General features: G+C 40.1%; 2 protein-coding genes and 1 long non-coding RNA gene across 8 annotated transcripts in view; 1 reads left to right on the top strand and 2 right to left on the bottom strand.

The window, feature by feature from the left end:
- The window catches only part of EIF4E3 (eukaryotic translation initiation factor 4E family member 3), a 524,749-nt gene that overhangs the window by 149,140 nt on the left and 350,193 nt on the right, over positions 1–25,416 (bottom strand). For all 4 annotated transcript variants that reach the window (XR_011250848.1, XR_011250847.1, XR_011250846.1 and 1 more), the window contains one exon: positions 4,470–4,565. The gene's annotated coding sequence lies outside the window, so the exon portion shown is untranslated. The remainder of the gene's footprint in view (positions 1–4,469; positions 4,566–25,416) is intronic.
- Positions 1–25,416, bottom strand: part of FOXP1 (forkhead box P1) — a 622,410-nt gene that overhangs the window by 388,907 nt on the left and 208,087 nt on the right. For all 3 annotated transcript variants that reach the window (XR_011250843.1, XM_069561641.1, XM_069561643.1), the window contains one exon: positions 4,470–4,565. The gene's annotated coding sequence lies outside the window, so the exon portion shown is untranslated. The remainder of the gene's footprint in view (positions 1–4,469; positions 4,566–25,416) is intronic.
- On the top strand, positions 15,008–23,745 carry LOC138424547 (uncharacterized). Its single transcript, XR_011250858.1, has 3 exons — positions 15,008–15,274; positions 16,986–17,078; positions 22,495–23,745. It is a non-coding gene; the product is annotated as an uncharacterized lncRNA (long non-coding RNA).

Genomic DNA, 25,416 nt, shown 5'->3' with positions numbered 1-25,416 from the left:
TGCAGACACCACTATCCTCCAAGGGCCAGTCCCAAGATGATGTGTGAGGGACCAGGGGCTGCTCTGTAGACTCAGCACAGAGACAGGGCCGGGGATGAGGCTAGGCCAGACCAGCCTCATGTAGTGTCAGCCTGCATGAGTGAAACCTTGAGTTTCAGATTATCATCATCAATACCACCTTGAAAGCAGTTAGTGAATTTTGCTTGCTAGGCAGGTCCATTGTCTGAGTAAGTAAAAAATGGAATAAAAAAACCACTGCATGCCTCTCAGGGGAAACTGTCAAAACAGGACCCAGAGATCTAAGTCCTGTTAGCCAGGCTGTCCTGCTCCATACATGGTTGCAGTGTCCTTGACAATGGGCATCAAAGTCACCTCTTGGGGCTTTACTTAAACTTCCAAGCGTATGCTAGGCAAGAAGCGATGACTGTGAAATATACATTGTCTGCCAGTAAACTAAGAACAAATGAACTAACCAGAGGATTGTAAAAATTCCTCAAAGACAGGGATTTCCACCATCGCATCCAGAGTGTGTGGCACAATACTGGCATTTTTTACCAACCAGAAACTGTACTAAGCTCTTCACACATATCATCTCAGTAATTTGCTATAGAAATCTATCTCCTATCTGTATCCCCATTTCCCAGATGAGGAGGCCAAGGCCCAGAAAGGTTAAGTAACTTACTCTCCAGGTTCACTCAGCCAGTAAATGGAAAAGGTGGAATTTGCATCTCAGCTGATTTAATTGCAATGCAGACACTCTTGCCCATATTGCTATCCTATATCTACAGCAGGCATTCAGTAAATGTCTAGGAGTGAATCAGCTACCATGTTCTGTGAGCATCTATCACAGACCAGCATAGGCAGAGACTACATGAAGAAGTAAAGGGAAGTCTCATTCAGTGAGACAGTGATTTTCACAAGAATAAAGTCCAGACCAACCTGGAACAGAGAAATGGGAAAGATTCACATGTCTCTCCCATCCCCCAAGGGAAGCTTTCACCACATATACAGCAAAACAGTAAAATCAGAGAAGCAGAGTAGACGGCACTGTCTAGACTCTGAGAGACAGTATAAAGCCATCAGTGACAGCCCACACACACACTGGGAAGAACACAATTAAGTGAGGGCCAGTATGTCCTAGGACCTCACACTAGCACTCAGTTCAGTTCAGTCCTTCAGTCGTGTCTGACTCTTTGCGATCCCATGGAAGGCAGCACGCCAGGCCTCCCTGTCCGCCATCAACTCCCGGAGTTTACTCAAACTTATATCCATTGGGTCGGTGATGCCATCCAATCATCTCATCCTCTATCGTCCCCTTCTCCTCCCACCTTCAATCTTTCACAGCATCAGGGTCTTTTCAAATGAGTCAGCTCTTCGCATCAGGTGGCCAAAGGATTGGAGTTTCAGCTTCAGCATCGGCTGTTCCATTGAATATTCAGCTCTGATTTCACACTAGCACTCAGGCTTTAACAAAACCTTCCATCCAGAGGAAAGAAAATCCATTCACAAATTTGGCAGTTTAAATTTTGGTTGATAGCTCTCTTGAGACAGAAATTTCTTTCTTAGAATTTGCCATGGCACTTGCAATAAAAATATTATAGTCCTAAAATATTTACTGAGATATGTATCTCTGCTGACAATTGAATAAGCTGAAACTCAAACACATAAAGTTCAAGTAAGATGTTATACACACCAAATCAACAGAAGAAAGAAGGCATTCATCAAAATAAATAAAAATTAGACATGGAAGAAAAACTGATAGCATGATTTCATGCAAGTAACCACAATTGTTGCTCACTAACCATACACCTTTTCTTCATTACTACTAGAACCTGGAAATGATCTAGGACATCAAATGCCTCAAGTCTAAGGATGTAATTATCAGATGCACTTATGTGAACGGTGACTAAAACGATGTAAGTAGAAGCCATCGAGTAAGACTTCATGGAAAGTTATTTAAAGAGGGCTTCCTCAGCTGGGAAGACGACTCTTTTTTATTTTTCGTAATGTTGCCTCTTTCAGGATGTAGAAGCAATGGCTGGAGAGCCAGCAGCCATAATGTGACCTTGAAAATAAATAACACTTGAACATGCAAGCAGAGATAGCACAAAGATAGGAAACACAGATTGCTCTCCCCTTGATATATTTTATGAGAGAGAAAACACTACTAATCTTTTAAAACTTACATACTTGCATCTGTTACTAGAAAATCACTCTTATCTGATATAAAGACATAAAAACATAGCTAAAGATTATCCTACTTTAAAAAAAAAAACTAGAAAATTCATGAATTGAGATTCTGATTAGCCCTCTATTCATCAAACTGTTTGTCTAAGTATGACTTTCCCTCTTAATCAGTACCACTAGTCCAGGGAAGCATATTTGCTGAACCTGTCTCTATGTTTTGACATGCAAGACTTGTGAAATTCAAACACACTTGTAGACATCCAAAGCTATTTTAAAGGTGGAAGATCTGAAAACACTCTCCAAATTTGATGATTAAAGGAAATTTAATAGTTCCTCATTGGCATTTGATCTTTAGCCTGCCATAATCTATCCATATAGCTCTTCATTCATATTTGCTACTAAAGCGACATTTCAAAATAGAAGGAACATACAGACAAACCACACGACTTAGAAAATAAAAGAGCTTTCCCTCACACTAATCCAGCTCATGAAAGCCCAATGTGATTAAAAGGGTGAAGCAGGTAGACTTCACTAGGTGAAGCAGAATGATGGTCTAGAGCATCCATTACATTCATAAGGAATTTCAAAATTTTCAAAGTGCTTTCATGTACATTATATGATGTTTCATCCTTACAACTACATCCTACTCTTACCTCAGTAGTAAATGCAGGTGTTTTTTTAATTCCCGTTTCATTCTGATAAATTGCTTGCTCAAGATCAGAGGGACTGCTACCCAGTGAGGTATTTTGATTCTAGGTCATTTATCTCCTTTGATGCATTAGATCAGTTCAGTTCAGTTGTTCAGCCATGTCTGACTCTTTGCGACACCATGAACTTCAGCACACCAGGCCTCCCTGTCCATCACCAACCCCCGGAGTTTACCCAAACTCACGTTCATTGAGTCGGTGATGCCATCCAATCATCTCATCCTCTGTCATCCCCCTCTCCTCCTGCCCTCAATCTTTCTCAGCATCAGGGTCTTTTCAAATGAGTGAGTTCTTCACATCAGGTGGCCAAAGTATTAGAGTTTCAGCTTCAACATCAGTCCTTCCGATGAACACCCAGGACTGATCTCCTTTAGGATGGACTGGTTGGATCTCCTTGCGGTCCAAGGGACTCTCAAGAGTCTTCTCCAGCACCACAGTTCAAAAGCATCAATTCTTCGGCGCTCAGCTTTCTTTATAGTCCAGCTCTCACATCCATACATGACTAATGGAAAAACCATAGCCTTGACTAAACTGACCTTTGTTGACAAAGTAATGTCTCTGCTTTTTACTATGCTGTCTGGGTTGGTCATAACTTTTCTTCCAAGGAGCAAGCACCTTTTAATTTCATGGCTGCAATTACCATCTGCAGTGATTTTCCAGCTCCCCAAAATAAAGTTAGCAACTGTTTCCACTGTTCCCCATCTATTTGCCATTAGATCAGAGGTCCACAACCTATGACCTTTAGGCCAAATATGGCCCTGGACCTGGTTTTGCAAATAAAGTTTTACTGGAACACAGACATGTCCATTTGTTTATCTATTATCTAAGACTGTTGAGAGTCCCTTGGACTGCAAGGAGATCCAACCAGTCCATTCTGAAGGAGATCAGCCCTGGGTGTTCTTTAGAAGGAAAGATGCTAAAGCTGAAACTCCAGTACTTTGGCCACCTCATGTGAAGAGCTGACTCACTGGAAAAAGACTGATGCTGGGAGGGATTGGGGGCAGGAGGAAAAGGGGACAACAGAGGATAAGATGGCTGGATGGCGTCATCGAATCGATGGATGTGAGTTTGAGTGAACTCCGGGAGATGGTGATGGACAGGGATGCCTGGCGTGCTGCAATTCATGGGGTTGCAGAGAGTCAGACACGACTGAACAACTGAACTGAACTGAAGGCTAGTTTTGTGCTATATCAGCAGAGGTAACTAGCTGCAAAAGAGACTCTTCGTGAGACTCTTCCAGCTGCAAGAGAGACTCTACAACATACTACTCTCTATGCTGACTATAGTCCATGAGGTTGACTGTATTTGCTATCTGGCCCTTTAGAGACAAAATTTGCCAACCGTTCATTACATCACACTTTCACAGACATGATCCAAGTTACAAATCCTATATTGCAAAGCCATAAAGCTATCATGGAATGCAATAAACCAATTCCTGCTGGTTTTGGAACTCATGATTGACAATGGGGCATTCCATTATCATCTGAGGGATTACTACCTGCAATATCATGTCACCTGCAAGGGTGGATGGCAATTTTTGATCAGTACACAATACAAGTGTTGCTTGTCACTTACCCTGAATTTTTAATGTGTCTCACAGCCATAAAAAGTCTGGAGGTCACTGGTTGAGGGCATGCATAATGCCACAGGACTGCAACATACAGAGGGACACTGAAAGCAAAAAAAAAAAAAAAAAAACAGAAGAGGTTAAGGAAAGGAAGTGACAAACTTTAATGCTTCAAAAGTAACACATTCGTGTAAGCCTTATGGCTTCCTTATTGACGCATGACTTTTACGCTCAGTATATAAGTGAGTGTCTATGTATATATAAACATCTATGTAGTCCTTTCCATTCTAGAATCAGCACTCTGTTACCTCCTAATTTGAGCTCTGCACAGAATTATAGCAGAAAAGTGTGAAATATTATAGAGCCAAGTACAACTGCCACTCTTGAAGGCACTTTCATTCACTTAGGAAGTTTGGTTCCTCTAACTCCAAACATTTCTTACTTGGGGGTACAACTTCTCAGAAATCAGAAATAAGGCTAAGATGATCCCTAAGTCCCAGTGAAGATTTTCCTTTGGGCTTTGGGCTTTAGTGTCTCCCAGTGCGTCCAGTAGAAGCACCAGAGAACACACAGACCCAAACATGTGTGTAACATGCTCACGTGCACACACACACATACATAAGTACCTATTTAAAAAGCAAAAAAAAAAAAAAAAGACAGGCTATCTCCTTTGCAGCCAAACACCAAGTCTTACTTGCTAAAGGTTACAGTTCTTTCCCACTGCATTTGAACTACAGAAGAAAGCTGTGACACGGCAACTCCATCAGCCTGCACAAGTGCTCAGGTGTGCTGAGGCTGTGCGTCTTCATGGCTGGGGTGGGTATTTACGAGTGGAGTATTTACCAAACCCATTGCCCAGTAAGTTGAAGTTGCTAACAGACAAGTTAACTCATCCTCAAGTGGGTTCAGGAAGTTTCTGTGAATAGCAGTCAGCAGTAAGGTTTTACATGCCAGGCTGTTTCTGCTTAGATCCCTGAGATGATAATCACAGCTGCACAGCCCTGAAGACCACAGGAGGGTCCCGCTGTCAGGCGGGGGCAATGGAGCCACAGGAGGAGCAAAAAGCACGACCTCTTCCCTGCGTGTGCGTTGCTTCCTCGTGACAGTAAACTCAGACAAAAGTCTGTGGACGTACGCGTCTTCTAATCTAATCAGACAGAGAAGTTGAAACCGAAAAGGAGATGTATGAAGTTTTATGATTTGAATAGTCATGTATCTCCGGAAACTATGTGGGCTGTCTGTCTACCAGGGCTCAGAGGAGAGTAAGCAGTGGGGCTCCCAGTGGCTTTTTCTTGATAAGAGAGAAACTCAGGCCAGACTGGTCCACACTCTGTGTTCTCGGTATCAGCTATCAACGTGAATATAAACTGTTTCTCAAATACAGTACAGCTTCAGAGTCATCATTCTCATGAGTTTAACATGCTGTGTTAGCATTATTCCCCTTCAACAAGGCAGCTTAAGAGCATGATAAGAATGCATCAAAAATATTTTTCCAGATAATTTCAGTTGGCAAAGTTCAAACTTAATTGGTGACCTCATTAATGAGCAACTGCCACCACAAGAAAGAGGACTGTTGTCATGGACTCATCAGAGCAATGAGATAACGAAGTTAATTATATTGTTTCCAATGGATTTACACTGGCTTCCTTTCAGGGTCTACATTTTCCAGACCTTCGGGATGGCACTGCATGGGTTTGCTCCTCTTCAAAACCCATCAGTTGTGGGCTTCTCTGGGAAACGTCGGCAGATCACAGCCTCACATCAGGGCAGAGCAATTGGAAAACTTTTCTACCCTTTACTATCTACTTGTAAAATGTTATAAGCCTGTAAACTAGTTAATTTATGAGCTATGTTAATAATTTGCCCGCACTTGATCGCAGGTTTCACAAACACGGTTTGCAGGGATGTGGGAGGATAATTTGTAGGTCCAGCTTCTCTCCTAAGGGGACACTAACTAATTTGACACAGTAACACGACACCGATGGCGGGGCTCACTAATGACCACACTCCAGGACGTGGCTGTCAGCCTGCCGTTCCAGTGAGGAGCCAGCTTGCTTTCACCACAGCTCGGTACACCATGCTCAACTAATTATTCAGACAGCGACATTAATGAGAGTCTTGTGTTTATTTTCAACATACTAACCAGTGTTTAGCTTCCATTTGCGGATATGGTCACTGATTAAAATGTGGTTCATGAATAGTAAATCTGAACTCGAATATAACAAAGGATCGCCCAGGAAAAAAACGAGGAACAGCTGATTGGAAAACCATCCTTGTCAACTGGTTTTTGGCCTCAAATTTCGTCAAGGACAAAGTGACAGGTAGTAGGAAACGTCAAGAGTTCCAAGAAAAGTGAAAGGAATATTTTTAATCACCTACGGCCATGTACAAGATTGACTCTTCACCAAAGCCACAGAATCACCTTAAGGTTAAGAGCAACTTCTATCTCAAATATACTTCACCACCTGTATGGTACTGAATAAAGATTTTTTTTTCCTGCTATTTTTTTTCATGGAATAACCAAAAATTTGGTTTGCTTTGTGTTCTTTTCAACCTTACAAAAGTTTGATGAGACTGTCTCAAATATGAGCTTCACAAACATCACTAAATACAACTGTGTTTTTTCCAAATCTATTGTAAACCTGTACTCTTAAGGGTCTTTTAAAAAGTGTGCTTTAATATCCTCTCATGTGTCTTGTTTCCAGTCTACTAAACCTTGCAATCAAGTTCTTTCTACTTTAAATTAAATTTCTATTTTGGTATGATAAATTTTGTCCTTCATTTAATGGTGATTATAATCCTAAAATATTCATATAATCATCATTTAAAATGAATAACTTAAAAAAGGTGTGCACAGATGCACGAGAGGTATTACAAAATCGAAAATGGTCCTGATCTGGTTCATTGTAAGATGTGCCCTTTGAAGTAAATGATAGTGGTAGTATTTCAACAAATGTTCTATCTGTTTGCATGGATAAAAATTCCAATCAACACTGTGTATGACTTCTGCTTTTACAGTACAGCAAAATAAATACGAGTCCACACAGACCACTTTGGGAATGAAAATTCCACTGCATGTAACATTTTTTATGCATGTATCTCTAAACCGACTCTATGATAGATCTGCAATTTCAGAATGCCAAACTATGTAAACGGCATACAATATGTGGGGGAAGATTCAGATCCCAGGATAATTGAAAAAATTTACTTGAACAAGTATACAGATTGATTGTCCCTACCCAGCATGACTGTCTCCCAATGTTATTTACATGGGTACCTGTGAAAGACAGGGTTCTGGGATTACTAGCATCTATCTCTGTGCAGTTTAGGCCTTAAGTATGTGTCCTGCTAAATAACTCAAGAAGATGTTGTCGGACTGGCAGAGACTGGTTAAATGTTCATCAAATCTCCACCCATTTGTTGGGTGCCCAGATGGGATGTACTTCCAATTAGGTGGGTCCTTGCGGCTGAGTTCTGGCCAAACAGATGGAAGTGGGTGTGTTACTTCTCCTGACCCAGAAGCCTGGGTTGTGGGCCCAGGGGTCCAGGGAAGAACTCCAGGGCCTCCAAGATGGTAGAGTCACTGGGTGATAAGAGTCAAGGTCCCTGAAACACCACATGGAGCAGACCACCACATCCCACTCCCCACCCTATGAGACAGAGGTGGCTCACAAATGATACCTGCATTAAGATAAGCCTCTGAGACTCAGAAATGTTTGTAACAATTGCCAGTATCTCGCATCCAAATACACAGACCTTTTCTAATTTGAACCTGGTTCCAAAATTATACTTGTTTCTTGGGAATATTTCATGTAAATTTGTAAATTTGAAAAAATCCCTAAAGGTATGTTATAATTATCAACTCCTCTAATTATGCTAAGTGTAGAAAAGAGAAAGGGAACAGCCAGCTAATGTGTCCCCAAATGCGTCACGTGTATCTTTCTTTACTTCATCTTCACATAGCCTTGTGAAGAGACCCGATTCCCAATTTATGGATAAGAACACTGAGCCTCTAAGAAGTGAAATATGAGCTGATGTCAGGGAATGTCGATTCAGCAGACATTTTCTTAGTTGAATGCCTCTTAGCTTTTAATATCCAAAATATATAGAATATACTTATTTCTAACTCAAGCACTTTTGGTTGTTGCTTATAAAAGAACAAAGTTCATGACATGCTTTAAAATATAATACAATATTTTCAATTAAAAGTGTGAGGAGAAAGTGCCCAGTGCCAATATAATCAGAAGAACGTCAGAAACTTCTACAGAGGTTTTGAAAAGCCAGCAACAAAAAAGTATGTGTCACAGATATTCTTGGTGATTTAAAATAAAAATCCACATTAAAAAAATAATAATAACAAACGCATGTTGAGGCCATATTAATCAGTAACAAATCAATATTTTAAACATTTTTACATTCTTAATGTGATGGTTATGAAGTATATATAAGGCATTTTACTATACTTTGGTCATATTTGAGAACAGGAGTTAGCAACCTTTCTCACTAAAGGGCCAGGCAGTGAATAATTTAGATTCTGTAGCTTTTGCAGCTGTTCCAAGTTCCCTCTGACAATTACCCTACTCTCCCACTGCAATAGGAAAGCAACCAAAGGGGAAAAGCAGACAAATGGGTTCTATGTTTTGATAAAACTTTATTTACAGAAGCAGGCAGTGGGCTGGATGGGAGCCCAGGGCCATAATTTGCCAACTGCTTTTTCTTTCTTTTTTCCATCACTATCCTTTTGTTGGAAGTGTAATTTGATGTATTCTATTAGTTTCCGGTGTAAAACACACTGATTCACTATTTTTATGTATTACAAAGTGATGATCACCATCATTTCTAAGGCTAACTTCTGCCTTAGAAAACTGACTGGAGATTTTACGTACTGACACACAACACACTATGCTTTCTCCTATGTAAAGTAATGGAAAATAGTGCCGCTATAACAGAAAGAAAAAGTTGGTAGTTTTTCTCAGCCAGTACAATCAAGTCCCTGTCTTAAGGTAGAAGTTACAACAGTCACTTTAAAATAACCTTTATAATAAGGACTTTTTTTAAAAAAATGAGAAAAATAAATAATTTGTAGATTTAAAATGTCACTGCAGAAGGGTATGCTGGGAGCAAGAAATGGCAACCTCTGGAAGTTCCAAAATCAGGCACAAAGTTCTCCCACATTAGAACCAAAGAGCTTTCTTGGGTTTGGAGGATGTTCTTGATTAACCAACTTCAGAGTAGGAGCTACATATCCAATGATAGAATATGCCAGAAAAAAAACTCAAATATCTTCTGTTATTCTCCCAAGAGAGTAAAGTTGTTATAACAAAGTTCACTGTGGTTTTTTTTTTTTTTTTGGGGGGGGGGGATGGCAAAGTTCACAGACATATACAGACAGAGAAATGCTTTAAAAAAAAAATCTCAGTTCCCCATTAATGTTTTATGACAACAGTGAAGTATACAAGATGGTTCTAGACATAAAAGAGATAAACTTTATGAATCTATTTTACCTAAAATGTGAATCCCAACAGAATAAAAAAAGCTAGTCAATGATAGCCCAATCTGGAGTATCTTGTAGTTATTAAAATAATTATGGGAATAGAGAAACGTGTGCAGATGACTGTTATAATGTGACATGAAATAAGCAATATAGAAAAATCATAGCTAAAGTAGACTCTCAATTGCATAAGCATTAAATATATGCATCAAAAAAAAAAAACCCAGAAAAAACAAATGGACAGAGTTTGCCTTGGAGGAAATGGGATTATGTGCTATTTTTCTTTAGAATTGTTTATATTTTTCTTTTCTAAAGCAAAGCAACTTCTCCAATACTGGTTATAGAATATGAAAAAGCTAACTTCAAAAAGAGGAAGACATTTGTCGTGCATTCATTGACACTCATTTATTAATGGTTTGATTGCCTCTTTTTCAGACCAGAAATGTCTTGAGAGCAGAGATTCATGACATCTCTCATGTCCCAAACACGGTGTTACAGAATCTCATCCATTAAATTAAGATTCCTCAAAGCAACTGAACAGTCCACCTTACTTTTAAAAAGTCCTCTTCATGAAATTCTGTAAGTAAATGAATTTTTTATACTTTAAGTCTTTCAAAGAACAAAACAACTTAGTAGAAACAGCTTGATTCCTTGAGGATTATTGCTGTAAATCATTTGCCTGATTCAAAAATTATACTTTGTCTCTTCTTTCCACACTGGCATACAGTAAGTTTGTCTTTCAATAACTTAAGTCTTTTAATAACTTAAAACAATTCTAAGTCATTGGCTCCTTTAAAACAACATATGTATTGATCGTGAAGCTTGGCACTTCATAAATACTTACCCCAATGTTTTACCCTGCTTTGAAATGGGAAAGGTGAGCTCCTGATTGACAAGTAACTTAGCAGAAAGAGGGAGGAGATGGAAGAGGGTTCCATGCTGACTCCACACTCACTCTCAGCTGTGGAGGTCCTTCCCCAGCAGTCAAAAAACACACGGCAAAGGCAGTCACCACTCATCCCTGTCCTCTCTCTCTCAGCCAGTCGCTCTCTGTCTCAGACACACACATGCATGAGGGCATACTCACCCTGCACTTGCATACTTTCAGGGACTCCCCAGTACTTGGGGAAAAAGAGATCAAAACTTGCCCTTAACCCATACAAGGCCCTCATGATCTGGCCACTGGACATCTCTCCAGCCTTTAGCTCAACTACATATCTCCAGTGGCCCTGCCGAGCCTCTCATTCTAAAAAAACAGAAGAAAACAGGGCATTGTAAATACTTTATTATACATTTTCCTCCACTTAATGTATTATGAAAAATTCCCCATAATATCTTCTTTAAAATAACCTGATATGAGTACACAAATGGGCTTCTCTGGTAGCTCAGTGGGTAAAGAATCCACCTGCAGTGCAGGAGATCCCAGTCCGATTCCTAGGTCGGGAAGATCCGCTGGAGAAGAGATAGACTACCCACTCCAGTATTCTTGTGCTTTCCTTGTGGCTTAGCTGGTAAAGAATCTGCCTGCAATGGAGGAGACCTACACAAAACACTTAAGTCTTAAAAGTAACTTCAGTTTTTTCCCTAAGACATAAGCATTTGCCCATGGGTCTTCTGTAAGCCCAGAACAACGGTCAGTATGGAAAATTTTGTGCATCCTCCTCACCAGCAAGCTCTTTTCTGCAAACCTGTCAACTCGAGGAAGAGAAGAGAAAGATAGGGCCAGCTGCAGAACAAATACAAACAGGTCTTGCCAGGGGAAACCCAACCTGTGTGTAGTCACACTCCCACCTGGGATAGAATATTCCAACTTCCAGTGGAATGAAGGCAAGCCACAGCTGGATCATCAACAAATCACCCTGCCCCACCCCAGAGGAAGATGGGATTTCACTTGGGAATGAAATAAAAGACATCTTCCTTGTGACACACACCAATCAAGGTCCTCTGAAGGGCATGGCTCTTCCTGATCTCCAGGAAAACAAGGGTGTTTATTGATGAGCAGCCTACAAAAACAAGAGGTGCTATGCTTTACTGTGATTAAACATTAGTGGCCAAAACCAAAGTAACATAATGTGTGGCATTAGCACATAATAACCAGTGCCATTTCAGTTTCCTCTTCATGGGCACACAGGAAGATTATGTTGCCCTGTTTTCCTGACTCTTATGTTGGGACCAAGTGTCTGATTTCTTGTCCATTGGATGGAGCAAAAGAAAGGCATACCACTTCTAAGCCTGACCTCCCCCCCCAAAAAAACCCCAAAACAACCATGTTCCCTGTTCTTCCTCCAAGAGCATGGAGAGCCCAAGTTCTCATGGCAAGTAGAGGATGGAGACAGTTCTATGGGCACACACAGACATGAGGGACCATGACATACATCTTTACTATGGTAAGTTTCCAAAATCTGTGGGCTGTTAGTCATGGCAGCTAGCACACCACATCCTGACTAATGTACTTCACACTCTATTGTAGCCCTCATTAGGATTTCCTTGAATACATACTTACTTTTGGCTTTGTCTCCACCATGGGACCATGTCTTAATATTCTGTATATTCTCCTTTTAGAAAATCTATCACCACGTCTTCCAAGAACTGGGTTTTGGTAAGAGAGTAACAAATGATGAATCAATTAAGAGGGCAAGCATTCATGTGATGGTTAACTTTTTCTGTAATTACCTTGGGCCAGACACTGTGTTCAAAGCTGCGTATAGCTTCAAATTGTGACCAGTGTGGTCTCTGCCCTGATGAGGGCCACAGTCTACCAAGAAACAATTAAAGCAAGTGGAAAATATCAACCGAGAGATGTGACCTAAGCACAGGAGGTCAGAAAAGGCTGCATGTTACAAATGATCTGGAAGCCAAAGACATCAAAGGTGAGCAGGACTTAGCCAGGGAAGAGGGCAATCCTATGATTCTCTTGCAGTATTGTAAAGTAAAATTTAAAAAATTTTTTAAAAAAAACAGAAACAAGAAAGCACAAACAGCGGGCCTTAATATAATCCACCTTCTGCCTTCTACCATGACTTTATAAATATCACTTGGGAGTACCAGGACTCCTAATCCAAAAACAAGGCCAAGTACATTGAGTAATACAGAAATAAAAGAATGCAATTACACTTTGCTAAGTGTCTCAATGCTGTAACTTAAGACAAAACACTTGTTTTTCTACCACTGACAGGGAGACAGAAGCAGGTTATTCACACTAAAACTGCTTTTCTAAATTATCTGAGAAAATAATATTAGGAGAAACGAGGCAGCCTCAGTTCACAGACCGCAGCACTATTCCTTCTTAAATATCCATCTGTCTCCTCCGTTTTATAAATATCACAATGATCCCTCAAGAAAACCAAAGTGGACTTTGTTTATTCTTTAAATCCATAAACCCAAGAATAAAGAGCACTTAGAATAAGATCAAGAGAGCCAGGTTCTCATCAGCACAGGATCACCACTAAGTTCTTGTCTTTGACCGGGTCCCCTCATCTGCAGACTGAGAACAGTGAGTCTGGAGAACTGTTAAGTTCTTACGGTGGCACTAATATAGCTTATAAAGAGGGGCTTTCAAACTTGCATGCTCATCACTGTCACCCAAAAAGTTCATTAAAGCAGGACTGCTGGGTCCTAACCCAGAGTTTCTGATTCACTAAGGCTGTGGTAAGGCCAGAAAACTCACATTTCTGTCCCCAGGTGAAGCTGCTGCAGGTTCAGCCACCACAGCTGAAGTTGGAGGACTTCCTTGTCCACCTGCATCCGGATGCCAGCCCAGGAGGAAGATGCTCTTCTCCTAACAAGGACCAGCTGAGCCTGTTTTAGGTAGGGCCTTTTCCAGAGTTCCATGCCCAATCTCTGGGGACCAAGGCCACAGCCCCTCTCCCAAAGAAGGCTACTCTCTGGAAAACACCTGAAGCTCTGCAATCCTGTCCCTGGGAGTCACCTGTGTAGTCTGTTCTGCACCCTGAATTGGAAGTGGCTGTCTTGGAGGACTTTGCATCAGTCTCAAATAAGACCCAGCCCTTTGCCCTGTCATGCAGGGCCCAATGTCCCGCTCCAACTTCTCCCATCCCATCCCCATCCCTCACCCCCATTCTTACTAACAGCTCTCTGTTCCCATATCTGCTCTTACTAGTAACTCTTGAGGCTTAGCCCTCACCTTTCTCTCTGCCTAAAATGTTCTTCCTTTAGCTCTTTGTATACAGAGAACACTTTTAACCTTTGTAACTTAAATTAGATACCATCTCTTTCATGCCGCCTGCTCTGATCAGGCTGTCTTAAATGACCCTGCCAAGGTACAGGATGTATGGACTGCTTGCTTCACGTCTGTTTATTCTGTGAACACACTGCCCCTCCGCTGCACTGCATTACTGACGCGCTGCTTCCTCCACTGGAAGGCAAACTCCATGGGAGCAAGGATCTGCCCTACCTGCTTCTTCACTCAGCGGCCCCCGCCCCGCCACACGCAGCACAATGACCGTCACACAGCAGACACTCAAGAGAGATCTGCCAGGTGCACGAATGACTAAATTATAATAATTAGCCTATGCAATCTTTTAATTTAAAAAAAAAAACTAAGGAAAAAGTCAACAACCATAGTCTATAATATCACCAGTTCCAGAGCCCAGGGAGATGTGTAATGGCTCATGAAAAGACTACAGTTTCAAGAATGAGGCGTCTGTTTCACAATTTCAGGCCTGGGAAGCTGAAGTGGGTCAAAGGCTGGGGAGATGCTTGGTTGCACATTTCAAATCCCCCAAGAGGCCCCCTCTATCCTCTACCAACCACCCCTGTCGCTTCTGCAAGGCTGTGTCCGTAACCCTTAGACATCCTGAGCTTCCTCCTAATGCCAGCCCACTCCCACTGCCAGGCACAAAGGGGAAGAAAGTCCTTTGCAAGCTGAGCTCCTCTACCCTGGTTGACGCTGAAAAACCACTTGTAAGTGGTGTATGTTAACCACAGTTCGTAATTTTGTCACAGGTGTTTGACTAAAAAGGGGACAAAGCCTTTCAAGACAGACCGCCTCTATTACGTCATTGAGTATATTCCGTGCCACACCTAAAAGCTAACACAATCGTTTCTTTCTGTGCCATGGCAACCAGGAGAAGTAATGCTGCATTTCTGCTAAGGGCATCCTAGATGCTCAAAAATGTTCACACCTTTACAAAAAAAAATATGTTTAACTAGAATTTTAACACGACTTGTCATAGAAGCTGACACCCATACACTGAAGAGGAAAGCAAATGACATGAGCAGGACCCGGCAGTTCAGCAGAATGCGGGATGGATACTCTTCACAAGGCAGCTGAAGCAACGGTGAGAAGTTCAGATGAGGGAGGTGAGCGAACAAATATTCAAAATGTCTTATACCAAATGACTTTTCTAGAATTATTTTTTAAAAGTCGTTCACATTTCTAAGCTTTCTAGCAGCCTGGTGGGGAGAAATCAGTGCCAATTCTGGACTGGACATTAATTTTACTTCTTGTCCATACTTAGAAAAGTCACTATCTGAAACTCATTGCAAGGAGAAGATTTAATGAATTCAATTATTCCAAAGGTTCCTTCCAGTCCAGATTCTTTGAATCCGTGACATAGTTTCTGGACTTTCATCTTAGGTGGACAGACACAAGGAAAAGGGTCAGCTCACCTCTCTCCTTTCCTCATGGTAAAACAAATACTGTGAGCACGGCTATCTCTTATCACAACCTAGGGTGTGGGGTGGCTATAATCTGGTGTATTGTATCTGTTCAAATAAAGTTATGTTTCCATGTACTGCAGGAGGGTGAGTTGATGTAGTAATTACCTGTTACTCTTGACAAGTAAGGTAATTAATGTAGCAAAATACCACTGCAATGTGTGTAAATTTAGACCACCATAATTAAAGCACCCGTCTGTTCAACAAACTGTTCAATTAAGAAAAAATATTGACGGTGTACATTTTTGGAAATTAGAAAACGTATGGAATGAATGAATCTCCCTGGGTTGACATCCGTTTCTAGAATGTTTTCTCAGCGGGGAGCGTGCATAAAGGGTCATAATGGAGTAACTTCCACTAAAACACGGAAGTATTTTGTACACATACTATTAAGAGCCTCTTGTGGAAGTATTTGATTGAGTATGCTCATTCTATGCCACATACACAAGTCATAAAATGAACTTCAGGAGGATCTGAACCCTCAAAGGACAACAAGGAACAAAAAGCTGAGAAGTTATTATTGCGCAATGACCCAAGTAAGAGCACTGTCCTCAAGGATCATAACCAGATGCAATTATTTACTTGCCTATATTCAAAAGCAAGAGACACTAAATATCCTGGACAGATAAAATAGCAAGCTTCCTGCACTTCCTGAACAGAGAGGCAACTGTATCAAAGCTGGCTTCATTAATTTTTACTCCGATTTCTCCCTGTGACTACCAGACTTTTTTTTTTTTTTTTTTGATGTATAGTTGACTTATAATGTGTTAGTTTCTGGTGTCAGCAAAGTGATCCAGTGATTATACATACACACACACATACACACACACACACATTAGAAAGTATATGTTTTCATATTCTCTTCTACTATGGTTTATTACAGGATAGTGAATTAAGTTCCCTGTGCTATAGAGTCAGATGTTATTGTTTATTTATTTAGGATGCAGCACTTGTATCTGCTCATCTCAAGATCCTAATTTATCCCCTCATTCATTTTTCTGTTTGAAACCATAAATTTCAGTTCTATGTCTGTGAGTCTGTTTCTGTTCATACCCAAAGGTTAAAATGTTGAACAATAAAAGACTACCTGGTCCTGCACTCGAAGGAAAGCTGACATCCCTGCTAATCAGATTGAGAATATCCCAAGCCATGTCAACAGTCGAATCCCCACAGAACTGCCTTGAGGAGGAGAGAACATTCCATCAGTTATCAGATCAAGGCAAAACCCATTACCTCTAAATGTGTTCACACACACACAAAAAGAGCTCACCGATATCTGCGGATAAGTGGAAACAAGTCAGGGGTCCTTTCTGAGAAGAGAATTGTAAGGGTTTCTCTCAATTCTTCTTCTCAGATAAATGCAAAGGAAGACACAACAAGTTGGCCTAAGTAAAGAAACAGCTGGAATCCAGACAAGACTAAACAGTGTGATATGGGGAAAAAAACGGTAGGTGATTTCAGTGTCATGCAATGATGTGTACACTTGCTTTTGGTCTCGTTTTCACATTTTTGTATAGCATATCTCACCTTGGGAGATAGGAAAATCTAGACAGAAGTAACTACAAGCCACCTTCGAGTGAATTCTCAGCTTATTACATTAAAATTAGGTCCTAAATGTTCTATATCTGAGAACTTGGATATCTCCCCAAGTAAAGAATGAAAAGTACAAGGAGACATTCTAGACAGAAGCATGATGAGGAAATGAAATGGTTTATCCAACTAAAATACTCTGATTTAACACGTGGAAATAATAAAATGATATTAAAAGGACAAAGATGAAGAAATCACTCGCTTTAGCTGCTGATAAAAACAAAGCTAGAAGGTCTCGGTAGTGAAGTAGACTTTGTAAAATTATCCTTAAAATTTACATTACCTGGTGGGCACTGAAATATTAACTTTCAAAATGAACTTATTTTTCCTATTTTCGAACAGAGAGGTTGAAAGGAAGAGTGAAATGGGTGAGGGAGATAAAGAGGTACAAACTTCCAGTTACAAAACAAATGAGTCACAAAAATGCATGTATAGTGTGCCAAATATAGTCAATAATGATGTAATATCTCTGTATGGTGACAGATGGTAACTAGATTTATCATGGTGATCATTTTGTAAGGTATATATAGAATTATCCAATTACTATGCTGTGCATCAGTAAGTAATGTGTAGTGTTGTTTATCAATTACATCTCAAAAACAAAATTCATAGATAAAAATATGAGATCTGTGGTCAGCAGAGGTGAGAAGGTAGCTAGTAGGTAGGGGAAGGGGGAAAAGGATGAAAGCGGTCAAAACATACGTCTAGTTACAAAATTCCCAAAGAAACGCAATGCCAAATAATGCTCAAACTACCACACAACTACACTCATCTTAAATGCTAGTAAAGTAATGCTCGAAATTCTCCACGCCAGGCTTCAACAGTATGTGAACTGTGAACTTCCAGATATTCAAGCTGGTTTTAGAAAAAGGCAGAGGAAGCAGGAATCAAATTGCAAACATCTGCTGGATCATCAAAAAAGCAAAAAAGTTCCAGAAAAACATCTATTTCTGCTTTAGTGACTATGCCAAAGCCTTTGACTGTGTGGATCACAATCAACTGTGGAAAATTCTGAGAGAGATGGCACCTGACCTGCCTCTTGAGAAACCTGTATGCAGGTCAGGAAGCAACAGTTAGAACTCGACATGGAACAACAGACTGGTTCCAAATAAGAAAAGAAGTATGTCAAAGCTGTATATTGTCACCCTGCTTATTTAACTTCTATGCAGAGTACATCATGAGAAACGCTGGGCTGGAGCAAGCACAAGCTGGAATCAAGATTGCTGGGAAAAATATCAATAACCTCCGATATGCAGATGACACCACCCTTATGGCAGAAAGTGAAGAACTAAAAAGCCTCTTGATGAAAGTGAAAGAGAAGAGTGAAAAAGTTGGCTTAAAGCTCAACATTCAGAAAACCAAGATTATGGCATCTGATCCCTACACTTTATGGCAAATAGATGGAGAAACAGTGGAAACAGTGTCAGACTTTATTTTCGTGGGCTCCCAAATCACTGCAGATGGTGACTGCAGCCATGAAATAAAAAGACACTTACTCCTTGGAAGAATAATTATGACCAACCTAGACAGCAAGTTAAAAAAAAGAGACATTACTCTGTCAACAAAGGTCCATCTAGTCAAGGCTATGGTTTTTCCAGTATGTACAGATGTGAGAGTTGGACTATAAAGAAAGCTGAGCATTGAAGAATTGATGCTTTTGAACTGTGGTGTTGGAGAAGACTCCTGAGAGTCTCTTGGACTGCAAGAATATACAAACAGTCCATCCTAAAGGAAATCAGTCTGGGTGTTCACTGGAAGGACTGATGTTGAAGCTGATACTACAATACTTTGGCCAATTGATACAAAGAACTGACTCACTGGAAAACACCCTGATGCTGGGTAAGACTGAAGTCAGGAGGAGAAGGGGACGATAAGAAGATGAGATGGTTGGATGGCATCACCGACTCAATGGACACAAGTTTGAGTAAACTCCAGGAGTTGGTGATGGACAGGGAGGCCTGGCGTGCTGCAGTCCATGGGGTTGCAAAGAGTCAGACACGAATGAGCGACTGAACTGAACTGAAGTGACAGACAAGTAAAGTGAGGCCTGGAGGTAGCTAACTGGTATGGCTGAGTTCCCAAAAGCTACAGTGCTAGAACAATTTGTTCTCATTGGGATAAATATGTTCCTGGACTCCACCTAATCAATTCACATATAGTATTTGAATAATACATTCATCTTTGTACTTAACAGTTGTGACTGGTATCTTAAAAATTACCAGGCATTGTGGTTAACATATTCCCAACTAATGGTATGAGGTATTGTGTAATGATCCGAGTTAGGAATAAAGTTTTATTTGAATTGTTGGCTTAGCCACTTGGAAAAACAACAACAACCTGGAGCTTGGGATCCTCTGAACCCAAAATGGCATTAAATGGTTACATCTAGAATTTGCTTTATTCCGAAATAGAACCCAGGAAAAATCATACTACCATCTTCAACTTCCAACTTTATATAAATGAATACTTAGCATCCTTCAATGGCATTGTGCTATGAGCCTCTTTCACTGCCCAGACAGAAGCTGAGAACCATGGGGCTGGAGGAAGACTTTTCCAGGTCACATATATCCCTCCAGATGTAGAAGCTGATGCAAAAAAACTGAAAAAAAGATGACAGCTAGCAAAAGAAGGGAAGACAGAGAAGGACCTAATGTTATCTGTTGTATTTATTCATCTTTAACCTACAGAAACTTGAAACTGAGTGAAATGCAGAATAGATGCTTCATCCTTTTTCATTCTCAAAATTAATAAAAACTGGAGTTAAAAATGCAATGGTGAATAGGTAAGCAGGAACAATGGAACTGATGTTAAGGTGTTAAAATGTGTGAGTCAACACTTCCTGAATTTACGCAACAAGATTTCAGTGGGCCACAATCACTGATGTGAAGGTACCCAAATTCTGACCCATATGGACTTCACACCTACTGTCCTTTTAGAGAAGAGAAAATAATTTTAAACTAGACATAAAAAATGCAGAAAGGTGAGAGAGATATTTAAAGCACTTCTGACTCCTAGATTTAAATATCTTCCACTATTTAACTTCAGCTGAGGCATCCAAACAGAACAATAATCAGAACTACTTTTACCTAATTAGGCAAATAAATATCACATCAAGGAAATATTATTCTTACATACTATACACTGCCTTTTTTGCAACAGTTTTATGCAAAACTGTTTTTGCATAAGCCCATTCAACCCCAAAGCATCTGATAAATCAGAATATGTTCAATTCCTGAAGTGAGGTAGGTGACTTTTCACCTGCATCTTCAAATGGAAAATTGAGGCTTAAAAAAACTTTTTGAAGGTCACAAAGTAGCTTAGCCTGAATCTGAAACCAGATCTCTTTTCCCAACTTGAGTAATTACTTAACAGCTCTACTACCACACTTAAGAACATATCAGCTAATACCCCTGTATAAGGTTTCCTGGTTCATGTTGATCCTGGAAAGTAAAGCAACTTGAAAAAACAACTGTGTTTTAAGAAGTTTGTTTTGAAATAGAAATCATTCTTTTGCTGGTAACATTAACACTGATTACTTTTCAGGTTAAAGTAGTAATGATCATCACTCTATGAATGCTATATAAAAATGCTTGCCCAGAATTTGGTGGGTTTATCTATCACAATAGAAGGCAAAATAGTCCAATACGGTTACCACCTAAATTCTCGTACCTTTGAGATGTTTATCACAAGTTATGAGTTGAAGTCACACTAGTTCTTGTTTTTTAAATACAGAATTTTGTCAAGAAATGCGTCAAGGATTCCTGTGCAAGTCATATTCAAAACAGAATCAATACAGGCCAAGAAAATAAAAAACTTGTATTTAAAGTTTATCACTCAATGAGCCACCCCAAAGGAATAGAAAGTGTTGAATAAAGAAATATTATCCTGGGTCACCAATTTCCCTTGTTCCTTTTTGCAAGGGAGATGAAATGCTAACATCAGAAACTTCTGGAATAGAACAACATGATACACAAACACCAAAGATGCTCCTCCTGGGAGATGAATGGTTAATACACAAAATCCCGTACCATTCCATCATGCGACGCTACCAGCAAGATGAGAGAGGGTAATGGATTGGCTGGCAAAATATTCAAATTCTTATCAACTTCTGGTCTAAGAAGTTCCTCTTTTCCTCTTTCAGATATTTGATCCCTTATCCAAAAAGGCATTCTCTCATTCCCTCCTCTCTCATCATGAATTTTGACTGTTTCCAGCTATACTGTTGAACTCTCTCCCTTTCCCTGCCTTTCATTTCACTCTGGTGCTATCTGTATCTTTCCCTTGATGTTATCTGGGTGATGATTAGAAGAACTGGGTAGAACCAAGGCACAAGGCAACCCTGAAGTTTGGGACTTAAACCACTCTGATGATTGTGGGTAGTACAGACATTACAACAAATGACACTGAACTACATAGTTATTCTCTTTCCAATTCCATTTCAACCCTTCTAATTATGTTAGGATCATTTGGGTGCTGGTGTTGGAGAAGACTCTTGAGAGTCCCGTGGACTGCAAGGAGATTCAACCAGTCCATCCTATAGGAGATCAGTCCTGGGTGCTCACTGGAAGGACTGATGTTGAAGCTGGAACGTTGACACTTTGGCCACTTGATGCAAAGAACTGATGCATTTGAAAAGACCTTGATGCTGGGAAAGACTGAAGGCAGGAGGAGAGGGTGACGACAGAGGATGAGATGGTTGGATGACATCACCAACTCAATGGACATGAGTTTAAGTAAACTCCGGAAGTTGGTGATGGACAGGAAGGCCTGGCGTGCTGCACTCCAAGGGGTCGCAAATAGTAGGACACGACTGAGCAACTGAGCTGAACTGAAACTTCAAACATAAATGGCAACCCAGCTCAGTATTTATGCCGGGATAATCCCATGGAGAGAGGAACCTGGCGGGCAAAGGTACATGAGGTCACAGAGCGTCTGACGTGACTGAAGCAACTGAGCGCACACACACACAGACACTTCACAAATGCTGAAGTCCATTTTTTTTAAAAAAGAGACAACCCCTCCAGCTCAGGACCTTAAGAAGAAGTAGGCAACAGGATACGATGAGAAGAAATAATTGCAGTTTTGCATTGTTGAACTTTGCTGTTTGAATTGGAATCCATTCTTAAATAAATGTAGTTATATTATACACCATTTTAATGGGCATTTCTTGCTTTTTTTTGCTAATGATTTATTACTTGTTTATTTTATATTTATTTTAGACTATGGAAATGATGTTAGACAAAATGTAAATTCGAACAATTTTCTTTTTCAAGTTCAAAATGGGTCAAGCAGCAGAGACAACTCCCAACATCAACATCACATTTGGCCCAGGAACTGTAAATGAACATACAACACAGTGGCGGTTCAAAAGTTTCGCAAAGGAGACCAGAGCCTTGAAGATGAGGAGCGCAGCGGGTGGCCATCAGAAGTTGGCAACCACTAACTGAGAGCCATCATCTTACATCAGCTGATCCTCTTAAAACTATACGAAAAGTTGCCGAAGAACTCAACGTCAACCATTCTACGGTCATTCAGCATTTGAAGCAAACTGGAAAGGTGAGACAGCTCAATAAGTTGGTGTCTCATAAGCTGACCACAAACCAAAAATAATCACTGCTTTGAAGTGTAGTCTTCTTTTATTCTACACAACAACAATGAAACATTTCTTGACTGGATTGTGACGAGTGATGAAAAGTGGATTTTATACGAAAACTGGCAACAACCAGCTCATTAGATGGACTGAGAAAAAGCTCCAAAGCACTTCCCAAAGCCAAACTCATACTGAAAAGAGATCATGGTCACTGGTGGTCTGTTGCCTGCCTGATCCACTACAGCTTTCTGAACTCCAGTGAAACCATTAGAGCTGAGAAGTATGCTCAGCAAATTGATGAGGGGCACTGGAAACCGCAATGCCTGTGGCCAGTATTGGTCAAAAGAATGGGCCTAATTCTTCTCCACCACAATGTCCGACCGCATGTCACAAAAGTTGAACGAATTGGGCTACAAAGTTTCCCCTCATCTGCCATATTCATTCACCTGACCTCTTGCCAACCAAAGACCACTTCTTCAAGCACCTCAACATTTTGCAGCAAAACGCTTCTACAACCAGCAGGAGGCAGAAAATGCCTTCCAAGAGTTTCTCAGTTCTCGAAGAATGGATTATTACACCACAGCAATAAATACTTATTTCTCGTTGGCAAAATGTGTTGACTATAATGGTTCCTATTTTGATTAAGAAAGATGTGTTTGAGCCTAGTTATGATGATTTAAAATTCAGTCTGAAACTGCAATTACATTTGCACCAACCTAATATCAGGGATCAGCAAATGATGGTCTGTGGGCAAACCTGGCCTGTTGCCAATTTTTGTAAAGCACATGAGATAAGAAGACATTTTATATTTTAAAGGCTTTGGTGGGGAAAAAAATCAAAGGAAGAATACTATTCCATAAAATGAAAAAATTATGACAATCACATTTCGATGTCCAAAAATAAAATTTTATTGGAACATAGTTATGCCCACTCATTTACGTGTTGTTTCCTTGCTGATCTGGGGGTACAATGGAGGTAAGCAGGTGCAAAAAAGACCATAAGGCCTGTGAAGCTGAAAATACTTACTCCTTGGTCCCTTACAGAAAAGGTTTGCCAACTCCTGTGTATACTACCATTTTACCTTCATAGTAGTTATTTACCTTCATAGAACTCTGGCGACTGACACCACCTTTTGTTTAAAGGGATGATGTAAAATCTCCTTTTTAAACAGACTCATCTATATTCCAGTAAATGAAAGAAGTTAAAGCTCATAAAGTATAGGTGGTATTTAGATCAAAATCAGGGAAACCATAAGCCAAGTCATGAAAAATGCCTGTGAAAAGCAAAGAAGTTTGAAAAATAATAAACCAAGAAGATGGGTGCAGTCAGGAGGCTTGGGATACAAAACTAGAGACTATGTAAATAAGATATTCAGATGTAGCAATCTGTTTTCTAAGGTCAGAGTGGAGTCTGAGCTGTGGACCCCTAGTGGACAGGAGGTCAGGCAGGCTACCCAAGAACACTGAGGCGGCCAGCATCCCCATCAGGAGCAGCAGGGTCTTGTTCTACATTCACAAGACCCTGACACACTGGCCAAGAATTCCTCGTCTGGCAATGGGTGAGACAGTCAGTCCAAAACAACCAATGCTGAGTAAGTCAGGTAAAACAATAGCAATGCTAAGGCCAAGCAGCTCAGCAGGAGCTAGGCCAAATGCTTCACAGAGAAGATCAGTCTGCATAGATAAAATATCCAGTATGATATTAGAAGGTTCCCATAGCTTTCTTCACTCTTATGGAAACGCTTCCAAGATGCATGGAGCATGGAGGACCTCCTGTACCTTAGAGTAAGCTCACATTACCATCAAAACACTTGACACTCTTCAATGTTGTATAAGCTCGACGCTTACTCTTTAACAATGAAGTTTATTCAACAACTTTATTCAACAACTTATTCAACTTATTTTAGAGATTTCTTTTTGTAAAACAGTCTTGCATTATTGCATTTGCCTCTCATTACTCTTACAGAATATGCATCTCTTCTGAAGACTTTCAATTAAACTACCTTCCCCCAAAAGAGAAATGTTTTTTGGTGATTCCACCAACAATAATTTCTGTTGCTGAGTCATGGACTCTGTCACAGCAGTGTTAAAATTCATCATCTCTTTCTTTCCATATGATTAATGTTTTTAAAAAACATGCTAATAAAACACAGAACTTTCTATATCTGGAAAGAAAAACTTGAAAGGCTAAATTTTAAACTGCAGAAATAAAACTAGTACAACTAGAGGTCACTTTTTTTTTTTCCCCATATCTGCATAGTATTCCAACTGGTCATCACTTCTTAGGTGGATTACTAACTCGTTCAATCTATTATCTATCGACTCAGAAGGGTGAAGTTTACAAATTCTTTTTTAACCACAATGAACTACTTTATCAAGTTCTAAAGCACTTTTACCTCCACAAAGTTTCCGAAAATCTTACCAACTAATATTTATTTGTTAAGAGTTAAGACAGAGTATCTACCAAAGCGCCAATCAGAGCTCACTGATTACAATATGCATGGCCAAAAGCCAAAGGAACTTGACATTTTGCTTAACGCCTGAAGTGCTTTCTCATGAAAAGTACTGAATCAACTTTAGGCCTTTTGAAACATAAAAAAACAGCT

The sequence above is a fragment of the Ovis canadensis genome, chromosome 19, assembly GCF_042477335.2.
Source record: "Ovis canadensis isolate MfBH-ARS-UI-01 breed Bighorn chromosome 19, ARS-UI_OviCan_v2, whole genome shotgun sequence".
Classification (NCBI taxonomy): domain Eukaryota; kingdom Metazoa; phylum Chordata; class Mammalia; order Artiodactyla; family Bovidae; genus Ovis; species Ovis canadensis.
The sequence above is the reverse complement of the archived record's forward strand: the minus strand, read 5'-3'. Positions and strand labels throughout refer to the sequence as shown.